Source organism: Durio zibethinus, chromosome 18, assembly GCF_047325235.1.
Source record: "Durio zibethinus cultivar Kanyao isolate XHJ-2024 chromosome 18, ASM4732523v1, whole genome shotgun sequence".
Classification (NCBI taxonomy): domain Eukaryota; kingdom Viridiplantae; phylum Streptophyta; class Magnoliopsida; order Malvales; family Malvaceae; genus Durio; species Durio zibethinus.
In genome coordinates this window covers 6,662,206-6,677,723 of record NC_143179.1, presented here as the reverse complement: position 1 = coordinate 6,677,723, position 15,518 = coordinate 6,662,206, and the positions used below count along the sequence as shown (strand labels likewise).

Below are 15,518 nucleotides of genomic sequence, written 5' to 3'. Positions count from 1 at the left end.
GGTTGTTGTTATTGTTTTGAAATTTTTTTGCCTCTCAATTTTTTTATTTAGTGGTAAGGGCTTTTAAGTTTCATCCGATTTATCTTCTCTTCGAATCAATTTAAATTAATTTATTTATGTTGAATTTAATAAATTTTGAAAAAAAAAATTTTACAAATTTTCAACAAAAAAATAAACACATTATCATTTAACGCTTAAGCCGACAATCCATGGTTGGTTTTTTTTTTTTCCCTCTCATCTTAATTGCACCTTTTGCGTGCCCGTTCAACTCCGTCATTAGTGCATTTGCTTAAGTCAATTCTTGCTTTTAGACCTAATTTTAAGGAGATTAATTATATATATTAAGTAGTGTCTTGCGTGTTACTATAATTTAACAATTAAAAATATTTAAAAACACTCAAACATATTTGTATGTAGTTGTTTTATTAATTTGTGAAATATTAAGCTTTTTAAAATCGAAAGTGAAATCTATCACGAACAACAAAAACAAAAAATAATTGAAATGGGTGGAGAAATTCACAACACAAATCAACAAATTTATTATAAAAAATTTTCAATACTTTTCTAATTTGTAAGTTAGGTCTTTTATATGATAAATTCTACAAAAAGGTATTGTAAATTAGTTAATATATTCATTTATAAATCATAGGAGTTTAAATTAAATGATAAAAAAATACTTACAATTTGGTGATTTTTTTTTAAATAAGCAAAATCTGAATGAAAATTAAAGAATAAAAAATGAATATTTTTTTTCAAGGTTTGTTTATAAAGGCTTTTGGAAAATTAATAACATTAAATAGATTTACAGGCAAAAAGATAAATAAGGAAGAGAATAAGATTTCATCATTTTTTGATTTAATGAATTAAACTGTTCACTTCTTATTCATAAATAGACTAACTGTGACAATAGGGTGAAGAAACTAATAATTACTGAAATTAAATTCTTATTGATTTGAACATATTCTTGTATAATTGTAGAATTTTAATTTGTAAGTTGAAAGATCAAACTAATTTATGGACTCATATAATCCAAAAAATAAAAAGTATTTTTTAAAACAAGAGAATGACTTATTTATGAAGTTCACACGTGATATCTTTAAAGAAAATTATAAATTTAAATAAAATTATGTTAAATATATATATATGCTCATTCCATGCCCTGAATTCTTATTCTTGCAAGTTTTTTTTCTTTTTCTTTTGCTTCATAATTAAGAATTGTATTTACTTTTTTGAAAAAAATTTGGATTTTTTTTAAACTGTAGTTTAAGCATTTAAGAAATGACCGTAAATACTAAAATTTGAATTTCGTATATATTACATGTCACTTAAAATACTTAAAAGTACTAAAATATTTTTATACATAGTTGTTTTTTTAACCTGTAAAATATTAAGTTTTTTAAAATCAAAAGTGAAATCTATCATAAACAATAAAAAAAAAAAAAAAAACAGAAATGAGTGGAGAAATTCACAACACAAATCAACAAATTTATTATCAAATTTGTAAGTTAGGTCTTTTATCTATAGATTCTGCAAAAGAGTATTACAAAATAGTGAGTATACTTATTTATAAATCATAAGAGTTTAAATAAAATAATAAAAAAATACTTACAATTCGGCGAATTTTTTTTTTTAGAAAGGTAAAATCTAGATGAAAATTAAAAAATAAAATATAAATAAATTTTTTTAAAGGTTTGCTTATGAAGGCTTTTGAAAATTTTACAACATTAAATAGATTTACATGAAAATGGATAGATAAAAAATATAAAGAGATTTCATCGCTTTTTGATTTAATGAATTAAACTTTTCATCTTCTATTCATGAATAGAGTAATTGTAATAATGGGGTGAAGAAACCAATCATTGTTGAAATTAAATTTTTATTGATTTGAACACATTTTTATATAATTATAGAATTTTAACTTGTAAATTGAAAGATCAAACTAATTTATAAAGTCATGCAATCAAAAAAATAGAAAAAAAATTTGTAAATAAAAGAATAACTTATTTATGAAGTTCACACGTGACATCTTTAAAGAAAATTATATGTTCAAATAAAATTATGTTAAATATATATATGCTCATTCCATGCCCTGAATTATGATTCTTGCAAGTTTTTTTCTTTTTCTTTCGCTTCATAATTAAGAATTGTATTTACTATTTGGAAAAAATTTCGGTTTTTTTTTTAAATTGTAGTTTAAGCGTTTAAGAAATGACCATAAACACTAAAATTTGAATTTTGTATATATTACATGTCACTTATTAAAAGTTATAAAATTTTCACTTTCAAACATACTTATTTTCCTAAAAAAGAAAAAAAATATTCATCCTACTTAGACTTTAATAAAAGTTGAATTTTAATGTTTCAGCTATTTGCCTTATGAGCTAACGTTATCTAAATGGATTTATCTTTATATCTTTATGGTATATATTTCACTTCTTTCTAGCCACAAAAATCTTTATATTTCAAATCAAATTTAGCTGTTAAAAAAAAAGTTAAATTTCAGTTAAATTATTATTTCTATTCACGTGTGATGAATTTTAAAAACTTCATATATGGATTTATATATGTATTATATGTGTATTTATATTTAACTTGTAATTCATTATTGATTTTTTTTTATGATCATTACATGAAAATAAAGAAAAAATAATAAATATTAAAATTTAAATTTAATAAATATCACATATTAAAAATAATTTTATAAATCAATAGAATGAAATAGATTTTACGAACATGAATGTTTTTATGAAAATTTGAACCCTACCGATCATGTATTGGAATAATCATTTTAGTGATATTATTTATTCCCAATAAATAAGTATTGTTTCAATTGTTCCTTTCATCGTTGCAAGTGCATATAATTTAATTTAATTCAATTCACGAATTGTAAGACATTGTAGAAGGTAGAAGAAAACAAGCAAAATCAAAATAATTTATTGGGAAAAAAATAAATCATTTATTTAACTTCTTTCAATCATTTCAATTCTACAAATATGATATGAACCAAATCAATTTTGTACTAATCTAACTATTAAAAAAACATTTCACATGCACAAATCATCTTAATCACTATATTTTGTCTGCAATTTTGGTCAATCAACCAAAAGACACAAACAAAAAAATTATGAATATTATTGATAACGGAGGAAAAGATTATAATTTGGGAATGTGATGTCGAAATAACTATTCTTGAATGATACAAAACTATAAAATTTTTCTTTCCTAGTTTAGCTGATGGGAGATTAAATTAATGCTTAATTACATTGTTAATTAATTAATCGCCCTTTTGACTTAAAGCCCATCCTTTTTGAAATTTTCAACTTTCCCTTGGCATGGGTCCATCCAAACCGTAGGCCAGGAATCAGTCATTTTGCCACGTGGAACCTTAAGGAAAAATCTGTGACGACATGGGCCAGCTTGACGTGACAAGTGTCGTTTTTAGAAGTATAGCTGGCATCGCCGGCTGTATTTTGTACGGTTTTAGTGGGTTCGGTTTCTTACGTGTCGTTAATGGGTCTCCCATAAAAATATGACGTAAATCTCACAAAAATCGATCATCAATTACGTAAGACTTTTTGGATGCGATTGATAATAAAATATATTTAGTTAGAAAGATAATAGATTAGAGGAAAGTCTTAATTAGAAGTGTTGTGATTAGTTGGATCGCATATTAATAATTTATATATTTATTTAAATTTAAGTTGATTTTATATTTTAGATTTTAAAAGTTTTTTTCAACTTTAATTTAATATTTAAAAAATAAATTTTAAATTCATTTATTAAAATTAATTTATACAATGAAAATAAAAAAATAAAAAGTATTGTTTAAATAAATTATTAAAATAAATATTCACATATATATTTATATAATTATAATATTTTAATTATATATTTTATTTGATAAGAACTAATAAAACTTTAATTTTTTCATCCAAATTTTGATAAAATTTTTTTATCAAATTCTCTTAAAATTCAGATGAAACTTTGAACCTGAATAAGTAACCTAATTTTTAAACAGATTTAATGTCAGTTAAGTGAAACACAATTTAAAGATATAAAAGAGTTGTGAGAAGTTCACAAGATTGAATGTGCAGGCTGTAGCCTATAGAAAAAAGAAAGTGACGTTTAGATTGAGATTCTTGTATGTGAGTTGGGATAAATTATGTATATTTGGACTTGAATTGTGAGTTGAGTATTTAAATAATGTTAATATGTTAATGTGATTGTAATTTTTTTATAATTAATAAAATTTTAATGAATTTTTTTCTTATTTACAAACATAGATAACTTAAAATTTGAATTACTTTAAATTATTACATTTTATAATGATCAATTGAGTGAATACACTTCTGCTTACTTTTATACTTATTGATTGAAGATTGGCGTGGTACCGGCCTATCGGAGCTATTATTGAATTGGGCGTTTGGCTTAACATGACCTGCACCAGTTGATTTAAAAATAAATTGGATAATCTAAATTATGTTTTAATGATATGATATAAATATAATACAAAAATAACATGATTTAAATTTATTATAATAATTATATATAAGTTTAATAAAATTAAATTAAAAAATTTGAATCCAAAATTTCATTGTAATCTTAAAAAATGATAAAGTTGAAATGAATATTTTACAATTTATTGTTTAAAGATGATTTTATTTGAATCTAAATTAATAATAATAAATTTTTGTTTACAGAAAAATCATAATTTAAGCTTATTATTACCAACTGATGTGAAACATAAAAACGCTGATAACCATAAACAAGAAAAAGTATAAGTTCTTGTCTTTGCTTTCCTTGTTCTTACTTTTGAGATGTACAAGGGCCCTTCTGAGAATGTATTTTTACATCGACCAAAAAGACCAAGTTATTTCACATCAAACCCAAATGTGAAAAAATAAAATAAATATACATAATTATCAATAATTATGTGATATATTGATTGATTATTATATTTTAAATTTTAATAATTTTAAATATAAAAAATAAATATATACAATCAATTTAGGAGTTATTATTATATGTTTAATTTTGCCAATTTGCCATGCTTTATGGCGTCACATTTTGAATATAGTTGGCCTTTTATTTTTCTTAAATATAATAATTGTTCACTCGTTGCAAAAGCATAGTCCAAATATAATTTAAAAAATTCATTTTAAAACAAAAAATACGTATTTTATAGTTTGAGATAATGCAGAAAACATAGATGAAAACTTCTAAACCTTCGTAAACAAAACTCATGTCGAAGGTCAATCACATATTTACCATATAATAAATTCAAACATCCCCTCAATAAAATTATTATTATTATTATTATTATTATTATTATTGTTATTTTTATTTTTATCCGTGACCACTTGGAAATTGAATCATTTTACAAGCAACACGGAAGTCAAAAAAACATAGCGTATGAAAGGAGGAAAAGTTTCCGTTACACGTAAACTCAAAAAGCCAACAGACCACCGCAACTGACAAATTGAAGATAGCCGTTGACGTGAGGAGAGCAAGAAACGCGTGCAGCCGAACCAAACCAAACTAAAGTACAAAAAAAAAAAAAGTAGTTCTGTAATTTAAAAAAAAAAGGCAAAGCTAGCCTCTATTAGAGATAATGCGGTCGCGCAGGCTGTATAACCTCACGCGGGAGCGCGGGGAGCGGGGCCCTTACCATCTCTCTTTTTCGAACCAGCGCCGACGATCCAGCAGTGCACGACGTGACACGTGGGTCCCGTAAAAGGCCCAAACACTGGCTTGATTGATATCGTTTTCGTCGCGTTGATGGGGCTCAAATGGGTGGGACCCATTTTTTTAATCTCATCGTTCTCAAATCCCAAAAGGGGTAGTTTTGTAAGTTGGACGATGAGGAATCATTTATCATCGACATCAAGAAGCTGTGACGTGGACGAGTAACATGCATGGATCTTTCGATCTAAGCACATCTAAACCGCCTTAGTGGTGCTTTTATGTCTCGGAGTAAATGCTAGTACGATTGTAACGCATTTCTTAAATTCTTTGCTTAATGCATGTGTGTATCTCTTTCATTGTTCATTCTCTTAATTACCCTTCTTCCCTCATTTTTTTTAATCAATTAAGAGTCAATACGAAATCTGTCATTCATCAACTTAAATTGTAAGTACATTTTTTTTAATACGACTAAGACTTGCATAAGTTTTGTCTGGATTTATCTTTTTCTTCAATTATTTAAAAAGTGACTTGGGTTACATCAATTTAAATGTGTTCAATATTTTATTCTTAAGATAAGTCTCACCAAGATTTAATTTGGGTTGATAAAAAAAAAAAGAATTCCTTTCTTAACAATGAATTAATCTTTTATGGATTAAATTATAATTGATTAATTATAAGTAACATACTTTTATTTTATAAAGAGTTAGCATTTAAAATTGAATTTCTTATAATTAAATGGATAATTAATCCTTTAAAATTTTTAATTCTTTTTTTTAATCTTTAATTAAATTTATTTTTAAAATAAAGTTTATGAAATAAGGGACAATTATTTTCATTTTCTAAGTTTACATTTAATGATTTTCTTGCTTTAAATATATGAAACCCTTTTCTATTCATATCTACAAACATTAACCTTTGCTTTTTACATGATTTAAAATATATTAATAGTATTCAGCGATTTAAAAAAAAAAAAGAGAACTTTTCTAACCAATTTTTAAAAAGTAAATAGTTGACTTATAAAAATGATCTGTTTGTTTTTCTAGGATCCATTAACAAAAATATAAATCAAAGTTGAGACAAGTGTTTATTAGTCTTGTTGTGATTCAAAGTATTTTATTAACCCATCCATGCATTGAGGTTAAAACGCAAAATGGATTCTTTTGGTATGGATGTCTCTCATAATTTGATCTATATGCAACCAATAATTGGTTCTGGTTGGAAGCGGTTGCATGATATATTAGTTCAAGTGTAAGTTTTCAAATATATAGCGGGAAAATGTCAAAACCCAGTTGCTTCAAATAGATTACTTCGAGTGTAAGTATTTGAATTTGTTATTTAATTTAATTAATTTATATAATTATTTTGTAAGATGGTATTTAAATTTTAATATTTATAATTTATTTTTATTTTTAAATAATGACTTTCATATTAGGATTGAGTATGACTTATTTTGAAAATTCAAAATTTCAAGCTCAATTAAATTTTATTTTTACATTTAAAATTGATTCATAATTTAATTAAATTATTTGAATTTAATTTAATAAAATTAAAAATATTTATATTGAATATTATATATTTATTTATTATTTATATATATTAAATATATTAAAAATAAAATTTAAATTAAACTTATAAACCTCTCAAATTAAATATTAAATTATTCAAATTATTATTTAAAAAACTTAAACTTCAATAATAAATTAATGAGATTTAAAATTTTTAAATAAATCAAATATCTTTTGAATAACTTCGCCCGTTTACACGTTTAATGATACACCAATCGCATGAACGGCTTTTAGTTTTAAAAAGTAAAATTCAAATCCTAACTATTTTAAAGAAACAAAAAGTCTATGGCTCAGGAAAAGTGAAAAAAGAGGGAATTGACTCTCCACCCAAAAAATATACAGTGATTCCACGTGAATATAGAAATTGAAAAAGGTTGAAATAGAAATGTAAACAAAAGAAAAGAGGGTAGCAAAGTAATTTGATAGAGCGTCACTGACAGTTCATTTACGACGAGAGTTCCCTGATTTGACAATTTGAAGAAACAAAAACTACTCCACCGTCTCAGATTAAAGTTAAACTAAAATTTACGGTTCGGCGTCTCTCATTCATATCCCACCACCAAAAATTTATGTTCCAATTACTAAAGTGAAATTTTCACTGCATTCTCGTGATAGCAATAGGCTACCGCCGGAATTTTTTTTCTCCGGTCAATACTGGCCGGAAATGACTCCTCCACCGACATCTTTTACATTATTTGAGCTTTGAATTTAAATTTTGTTGACAATTATTGATAGTTAGACATAATCAGGGTTTTGGGTGACATTTGCCTATTTTTATATGTGGGTTTGTTCAAGTGTTCTTAACTTTAGTTAAATGGGGATGGGGATGGGGATGGGGATGGGGATGGGAATGGGATTCAAAGAGAATAAAGTCGGGCTTCAAATGAGAGAGAAATTAACATAAAGGATGATGGAAAAATATAAAAAAAAACAGGGAGAAAAAGAGAGAGAATCTGGTGGGCTTTGCCTTTGAGCTGTGATTTAGCTGTCTTTTTGGTAAATTATTATTGTTTATTGTCTCTCAGAGACTATCTCTCTCTCTCTCTCTCTCTCACACAAATCTCCAAAATCCCTATTAGAAAAAACCCACCTCACGGCTCATCCTTTTTCTCTCCCCTCAAGCTCAAAATCCCTATCTTTTCTACCTTTCCTCTCTCCACATTTTCTTCCTTAGATCTCAGAGTGAAACCACAAACATTTCTGCAGAAACCCCATTTGCAATCGAAGCTTTGCAAGAAGTAAGAGAGTGAGTGAGAGAGAGAGAGAGGCAAGAGCCAAGGCAGAGGAAAAAAAAAAAAAGAAAAGAAAGTGGCATTTGTTAAATCAGATGTCTCATGTGAGATGAAGAAGACTCACATCAAGCTCCATTCTTCTCATCTCTCACTCCTGCTCATCGCACTCTTTATTGGCTTCTGTTCCTGTGAGCAGCATCCCATTTCAAGCCATGGAGGCCTCACTGACCAGGAAGTCTCGTACATCAAGCAGCGCCAGCTTCTCTACTACAGAGATGAGTTTGGTGATAGAGGGGAAAGAGTCACAGTTGACCCATCTCTTGTTTTTGAAAACCCAAGGCTTAGAAATGCTTACATAGCTCTACAAGCTTGGAAACAAGCTATTCTTTCTGACCCTTCCAATTTCACAGGTGATTGGGTTGGATCTGAAGTTTGCAGTTACACTGGGGTTTACTGTGCTGGTGCACCTGATAACAAGAAAATCAAAACCGTTGCTGGCATTGATCTAAACCATGCTGATATTGCTGGGTACTTGCCAGAGGAGCTTGGTTTACTCACCGATCTTGCATTGTTCCACATCAACTCCAATCGCTTTTGTGGTACTGTTCCACACAAGTTTATAAACCTGAAGATACTGTTCGAGCTGGATCTTAGCAACAACAGGTTTGCTGGTAAATTTCCTGAAGTGGTTCTGAAGCTGCCTTCACTCAAGTTCTTGGATCTGAGGTTCAACGAGTTTGAAGGAACCGTACCAAAAGAACTTTTTGACAAAGACTTGGATGCCATTTTCATCAACCACAACCGCTTCAGATTCAACCTTCCTGACAACTTCGGCAACTCCCCTGTTTCGGTTATTGTCCTAGCCAACAACAATTTCCACGGATGTGTGCCGTCGAGTCTTGGTAACATGACAGGCCTTGAACAAATCATTCTCATGAACAATGGTTTAAGATCTTGTTTGCCTGAGGAAATCGGGTTGCTTAGAAACTTGACTGTTTTCGATATTAGCTTCAATGAGTTAATGGGACCTTTGCCGCAAAAGATTGGAGAAATGGTCAGCCTTGAGCAACTCAATGTGGCACATAATATGCTCTCTGGTAAAATTCCAGCCGGAATTTGTCAGTTACCGAACTTGCAAAACTTCACATTCTCGTACAATTTCTTCACCGGAGAGCCACCGGTTTGCTTGAGCCTGAAAGATTTTGACGACCGTAGAAATTGCTTGCCTGCAAGGCCTTTGCAAAGGAGCGCGGCACAATGTAAGTCTTTCTTGTCTAGACCAGTGGACTGCAGTTCATTTAGATGTGCTCCTTTCGTTCCTTCTTTACCTCCCCCTCCTCCACCTTCTCCGCCAATACCGGTGCCCTCACCAGTTTTGGTGCCATCACCTTCACCTCCACCTCCATCACCCATTTATACTCCACAATCACCACCGCCGCCGCCGCCTGTATACTCTCCACCTCCTCCACCTCCTCCACCTCCACCACCAGTTTATTCACCTCCGCCCCCACCACCTGTTTACTCTCCACCTCCTCCACCATCACCACCACCACCACTTTATTCACCTCCCCCACCACCACCCTCCCCTCCACCTCCGCCCCCACCACCACCAATTTATTCACCTCCACCTCCTTCGCCACCACTACCATCATCACCTCCCCCGCCGTCACCCCCACCACCTACTTATCCATCACCACCTCCACCATCACCCCCACCGCCTTCACCAACTCCTGCACCTCCATATTGCGTGAGGTCCCCACCTCCTCCACCAAATTCACCACCTCCACCACCTCCATTGTTTTCCCCACCACCACCAGTTCCTTACTACTACAGTTACCCACCACCTCCATATTCTCCACCACCACCACATTCACCTCCACCACCAATTTATCCATACTTATCGCCGCCGCCGCCTCCGCCGCCACCGCCACCTCTTCTAGTACACTCTCCACCACCACCATCACCTCCGCCATGTATAGAACCACCTCCACCTCCACCACCGTGTGTAGAGTACTCGCCACCACCCCCAACTCATTACAAGCCACCCCCATCACCTTCTCCTCCACCACCTCCAGTTTATAAATCACCACCGCCACCTGTTGTAGCATATTCCTCTCCGCCACCACCACCAGTTCATTACCATTCACCTCCACCAATTATTTATGAAAGCCCGCCACCTCCAGTTCCTGTGTATGAGGGGCCATTGCCACCGGTAATTGGAGTGTCGTACGCTTCACCTCCACCACCACCCTTCTATTGATTCTTTTGGGAATTTTACTCCTCTAACCTTTTCCTTCTTCACAAGCCCCAAAATAAATGTTCACAAAAATTGCATTAGGCCATCACCATGGCTTCTTTTTCCTCTTCTTTGCACTTCATTACGACCAAAAAGATCTCTTCTTTCTCTTTGGGAGCAATTCTCGTCGCTCATGGAAGGGATTGATAAAAAGTCTACCACTTTCGGAAACTATGGGATGGAACTCTTCAATGAATGTTATTGAAGAGGGTGGAAAGAAGAGAGAAAGAGTAATTGACAGAGAGAGAGAGAGGTAAGAGGAGAAATTCTCTCCCATATTTAATTGAATTGCTATGGATATTTGGAGTTGTGAAATAAAAATGGCAGAAAAAGAGAGAGTAGGTTGCAGAGAAAGTTGTATGTATAGGGACGAATTTGAGGAACCATAATTATCCAGCCTTACAAAGGCAGCGGCTGGCAACACTTCCTTCCTGCTGCTGTTGCTGCTGCTAGTTTGTGGGTTTTATTGTTATTATTCTCTTCTTTTTTCATACTTTTGTTTCTTTTTTGATTCTCATTTTATAGTATAATCGGATGAACATTTTACTTGTATTCATGATTTTCCAGAATTCAGTTATTCGTTTTCTATTCACTATTATCAATCGTTGTTATCAGTTGTTTCTGTGTTGAGTTTGATTGATGCATATCACCAATGCTTTCATTTTTTTTTTGCATATTGGTTGATCGTTTCCTTCATATTTTCATAGCATTGCGCAGAACAAGTTCATTACTTGATTGTCGGTGTAAGATTAGGTGATATTGAAAGAATAGTTGATTCATACGAGTTAGATTCTGAATGAAAAGAATAGTCTTTCGAATCAGGAACTCCGTGAGGATAATAGTTTTGAATAGCCAGTCCCCTCTTTAAGAAAAATTTCCTGTTTTGGTTGCCTGTAGTTCCAGGATTACAGGTAAAATATTGGGGAGATTGGATGAAAGGGGAGGTGTTTCGGATCCCTTTGTTGTCTCCGATTGATTTCATCCAAGTCCCGAATTTTCGATCGAGGCGACGGGTGCTAATTGAGATCTTTAGTGGGACCCTCCCCTTAATTGGTGGTAGACTCAATCTGTAATCAACTTTGATCATTTGATTAATGTTGTTGGGATTTAGTCCCATGTGCAAACCTCTTAATGATGGATTTGAAATTTCGAATGCAAATCAGATTTCTTCATGCTCACACTATTTTTCCCTTTGGAATCTGGAATTGAAAAGTCCAACTCCTTATATGCAACAATTGGTGGCTAGAGTTGTTGACTGTTGCTGTTGTCCTTGTTCCTCCACATATTTTCTCAACATTTTTGCAGAAACTTTTCCAAGCATCCCCACATGGTATTTCTTTTTCCAGGGACCATTTCTTGATGCCTCCTAGCACATGCAACCATCTGAAAGCGCTTGGGTCGCAACTGTTATGAGTCCCATGGAATGTGAATGATATGAAATGTAATGGTCTATCAATCAAAATCGGTACCAAAGCACATTTGCCATCGTAATTAACTAGATTATGACAGGCAGAAGAAAACCCTGTATTATTTTACAAATATCAGTGTCCAAAATAAGTTGATGCCAGGCTGCAACCGCGGCAGCAACATGCTAACATCATTGCCAAGCCCACTATTATCTATCAGTAGTTTCATCCATGGTGCCATTATCAATTGTAGCACAAAATTTGTCCCTCGGATTGAAACTTAAAAGCACATTTCTTCTTCTTGGATTCTGGACACATTCCACTCTGTTAAGAAACAATCTATCGTATTCCAAAGGAACCTACGTTGCCAAGTCTCTTTCAGGCAGAGAACTCATTTCTAAATGGTTGGGCAATTTAGGGTCAAGAGTACAAATTTTCCATGGCGGTTGCTTTCTTCCAAAAATGCGTTTTGTTTCCATTCATCAAGTTTTCTTTTGAGAATTGGAGAAAAGAACACCACTAAACTCCTGTCTGGCACTGACAGAAGCATGTGAATCACCACAACTGTTGCTTTTTTTGCACTTTTTATCACCCTACTTTTAATTTTTATTTTGCCCAAACCCCTACTTTTAAAATTGGAGAGGGTCGTTTTGGCCCATAACTAAGTAATGTTAAAGCAAAAAGAAAACTTTCACTAGTCTAAATCAGAATTTTGCTTTTTCTTTTAACTGCTGAAACAATGGTATTTAATAAAAAGGAAAGATGCTGACTTTAACCATTCATTTATATTTTTTATACTACTTCAGCTACTGCCTTCGGCAAACTCTTCACCTATATATACAATTTTCCTCAATGTGTATTATTATGTCTGATTTTTAATATTTGAGACAGTTAAAAATTAAATTTTAAGCATTAAAATTAAAAATTCAATTACATGGCTGTGGGCTTATTTTAAGGGAATTACTCTTGTGATTTTTTGGCCTTAGAGCAGAATTAAAATAAAGGGATTAAAAATATACACTGCTATTGTACTTGAAGAATAATTAAAAGGGAGAATGGAATAACAAAAAAAGAAGAGCCAGCTGTTACCTTCCATCTCTTGATCTAATGATCAGGAGGCTTTGAAGAAAGTACGTGGGCGTTAATTCTAATCCGTTATCCTTTCCTTTTCTTACAAAGGTTTTGCCCTCTCATGAAACAAAATTACCCGGCTGTTGGAAAATAGCATGATTAGGTAGATGACCATAAAAATAATAAGAATAGTAAAAAAAATAAAAATAAAAAATTTAGGAGTGAAATCAGCTTAGGCTACTGTCAACCCAGCTTCATCCTTTTTTCATTAAGTGTGATTGTGAGATATTCCCATATCAAGAAGAATCCATTATCCATTAAAGCAGTGGTTGAATGCAGGAACCCTTTCCATAAGGCAATCTAAGGTCACTTTCAAGGGACTGCCACTAAAAATTTCATAACCTTGCCAGTTTTGAGCTTTGAATTTTATTCTTAAAATTTTTTTTAAGGTAAAGCCAACAACATGCCTTCAACTTGTCCAATTTCCATTTGCAATTGAATGATAAGATGCAAACATATCCCACCAAAAGATAGTCAAGTAGGCCATAAAAAAAGAGGGCCCTACTAAAGGTGATAGTCACATGGGCTGTAAGAGCATTGCACATCGGAAACATAATGCAAAACTTAAATGCCCAAAATCAATTTTATTTTATTTTATTTTTTGTTTTATTTGCTTCAAAAATGGGACATAACTATCATTTACTTAGGGGTGGTGTTTGTGTTGGACAGGCTGTGATTAGGTCACATATATTAATGGTGTATTATAAAGTCATGGTTATAAAAATGGGTCCCATCAGCACCAGAAAAAGGAAACTGGGGATTGGAAAAAGAATAACCTTAAACTAATTAGGGATTTTCTCTACCAAATCCCCCAATGATTTGAGTCCTCCTTACAGTAATCCTTTGCCCATGCTTCTTCCCAGCCAAGTATTGTTAAAAACAAACAAATGCTTACAAATGGAAAACCATATGCCACTCGGTTAAATAATGCATTTATGGACTTTTTCTACGATAATTATAAAAAGATTCCAACAATTAAAAGAGCAATCAATCATTGATTTAAAAAATATATTTAAAATCAATTATAATTCATCGTCATTATTTTTTGCATATTATCTAAATCATCATATAAATAGAAATTTTTTGTACTCTGTCGGACTATTCAAAATATCAACAATATAACCCTTGAAATCTTTTTCTTATGAATGTAAATTACCGTGGTCGAATCACGTATTCTTACTTTCTCTATTGCTATTTTTAATTCATAAAATATTATTATTTGAAATTTAACAGCTTTATATAGGAATATATTGAAAGAGGAAATGTATCCTACGAGCATCTTAGATTAGTCGTAGTCCTAATCCTAGGCATTCTTTTTGTTTAAGAATCTATACACATTCCCAAACCCAACATTTTTTGGGCCACTAAATTTTAGACAAAATTTATATAAAATCTTTTAGTTGAAGTTTATGAATTTTTTAAAAATAATTTAATAAAAATTTAAAATTCAAATCAATGATTGATAAATTTTAATATGAAAATTAATAACATGTAAAAAAATATTTAAAATATTATTTTTAATTTAAATTTGATTGATATGGTTTCAATAATAAAAATTGTCAATATTTTATTAAAAATATCTATTTAAAAATATATTTCAAAATTTATTAAATTTTTTAAAAAAATTTTATATACTTAATTTATATAACAAAAAATTTCAATCTATCAATTTTAGTTTTAATTTTTAATTTTTACTAAAAAAACTTATTGAATTTTACTTAAGGGCTTCGTCTAAGTTTTTCCCCTAAATTGTTGCAGTAGTGATGGGGTGTCGGCTTATTGTTGCAATAGTCATACCAAAATTAATTGCCCCTCTGAGAATATTTATTATATTGTAATTACTAAACAAAATCTGGGTCCCTATATTGATATTGTGAAGGGATTTGGGCCATCAATAATTTCATTAGGAGCGTTGGGTAGTCATTACTCATATCTACTTGTTTCTGCCTCATAAAGATAGATCCCTTGGTAAAAACCATGTTAAAAATGGTTCCGCTCATAATGGTACAAATGAATTCTGCCTTGAATTTGAAGTGAATTGTTGAGTTTTGTATCGCACTTTGAGTGATATCGATTTGGTTGATAAAATTACATAAAAAATTTTATAAAATAATTTAATGATGTTTATAACTCAATTAAATCATGTTTAATATATAATATGATCGATAATTATTTTATATTATATTTGATTTAACTATAATTG

At 31.0% G+C, this 15,518-nt stretch overlaps 1 pseudogene across 1 annotated transcript; it reads left to right on the top strand.

Annotated features, from left to right (window-relative positions):
- The first annotated feature begins 7,838 nt into the window (after positions 1 to 7,838).
- LOC111299089 (leucine-rich repeat extensin-like protein 4 pseudogene) lies at positions 7,839 to 11,376 on the top strand (annotated as a pseudogene). The gene has a single exon (XR_016329682.1). The product of XR_016329682.1 is annotated as a leucine-rich repeat extensin-like protein 4 pseudogene (transcript).
- Positions 11,377 to 15,518: the final 4,142 nt, after the last annotated feature.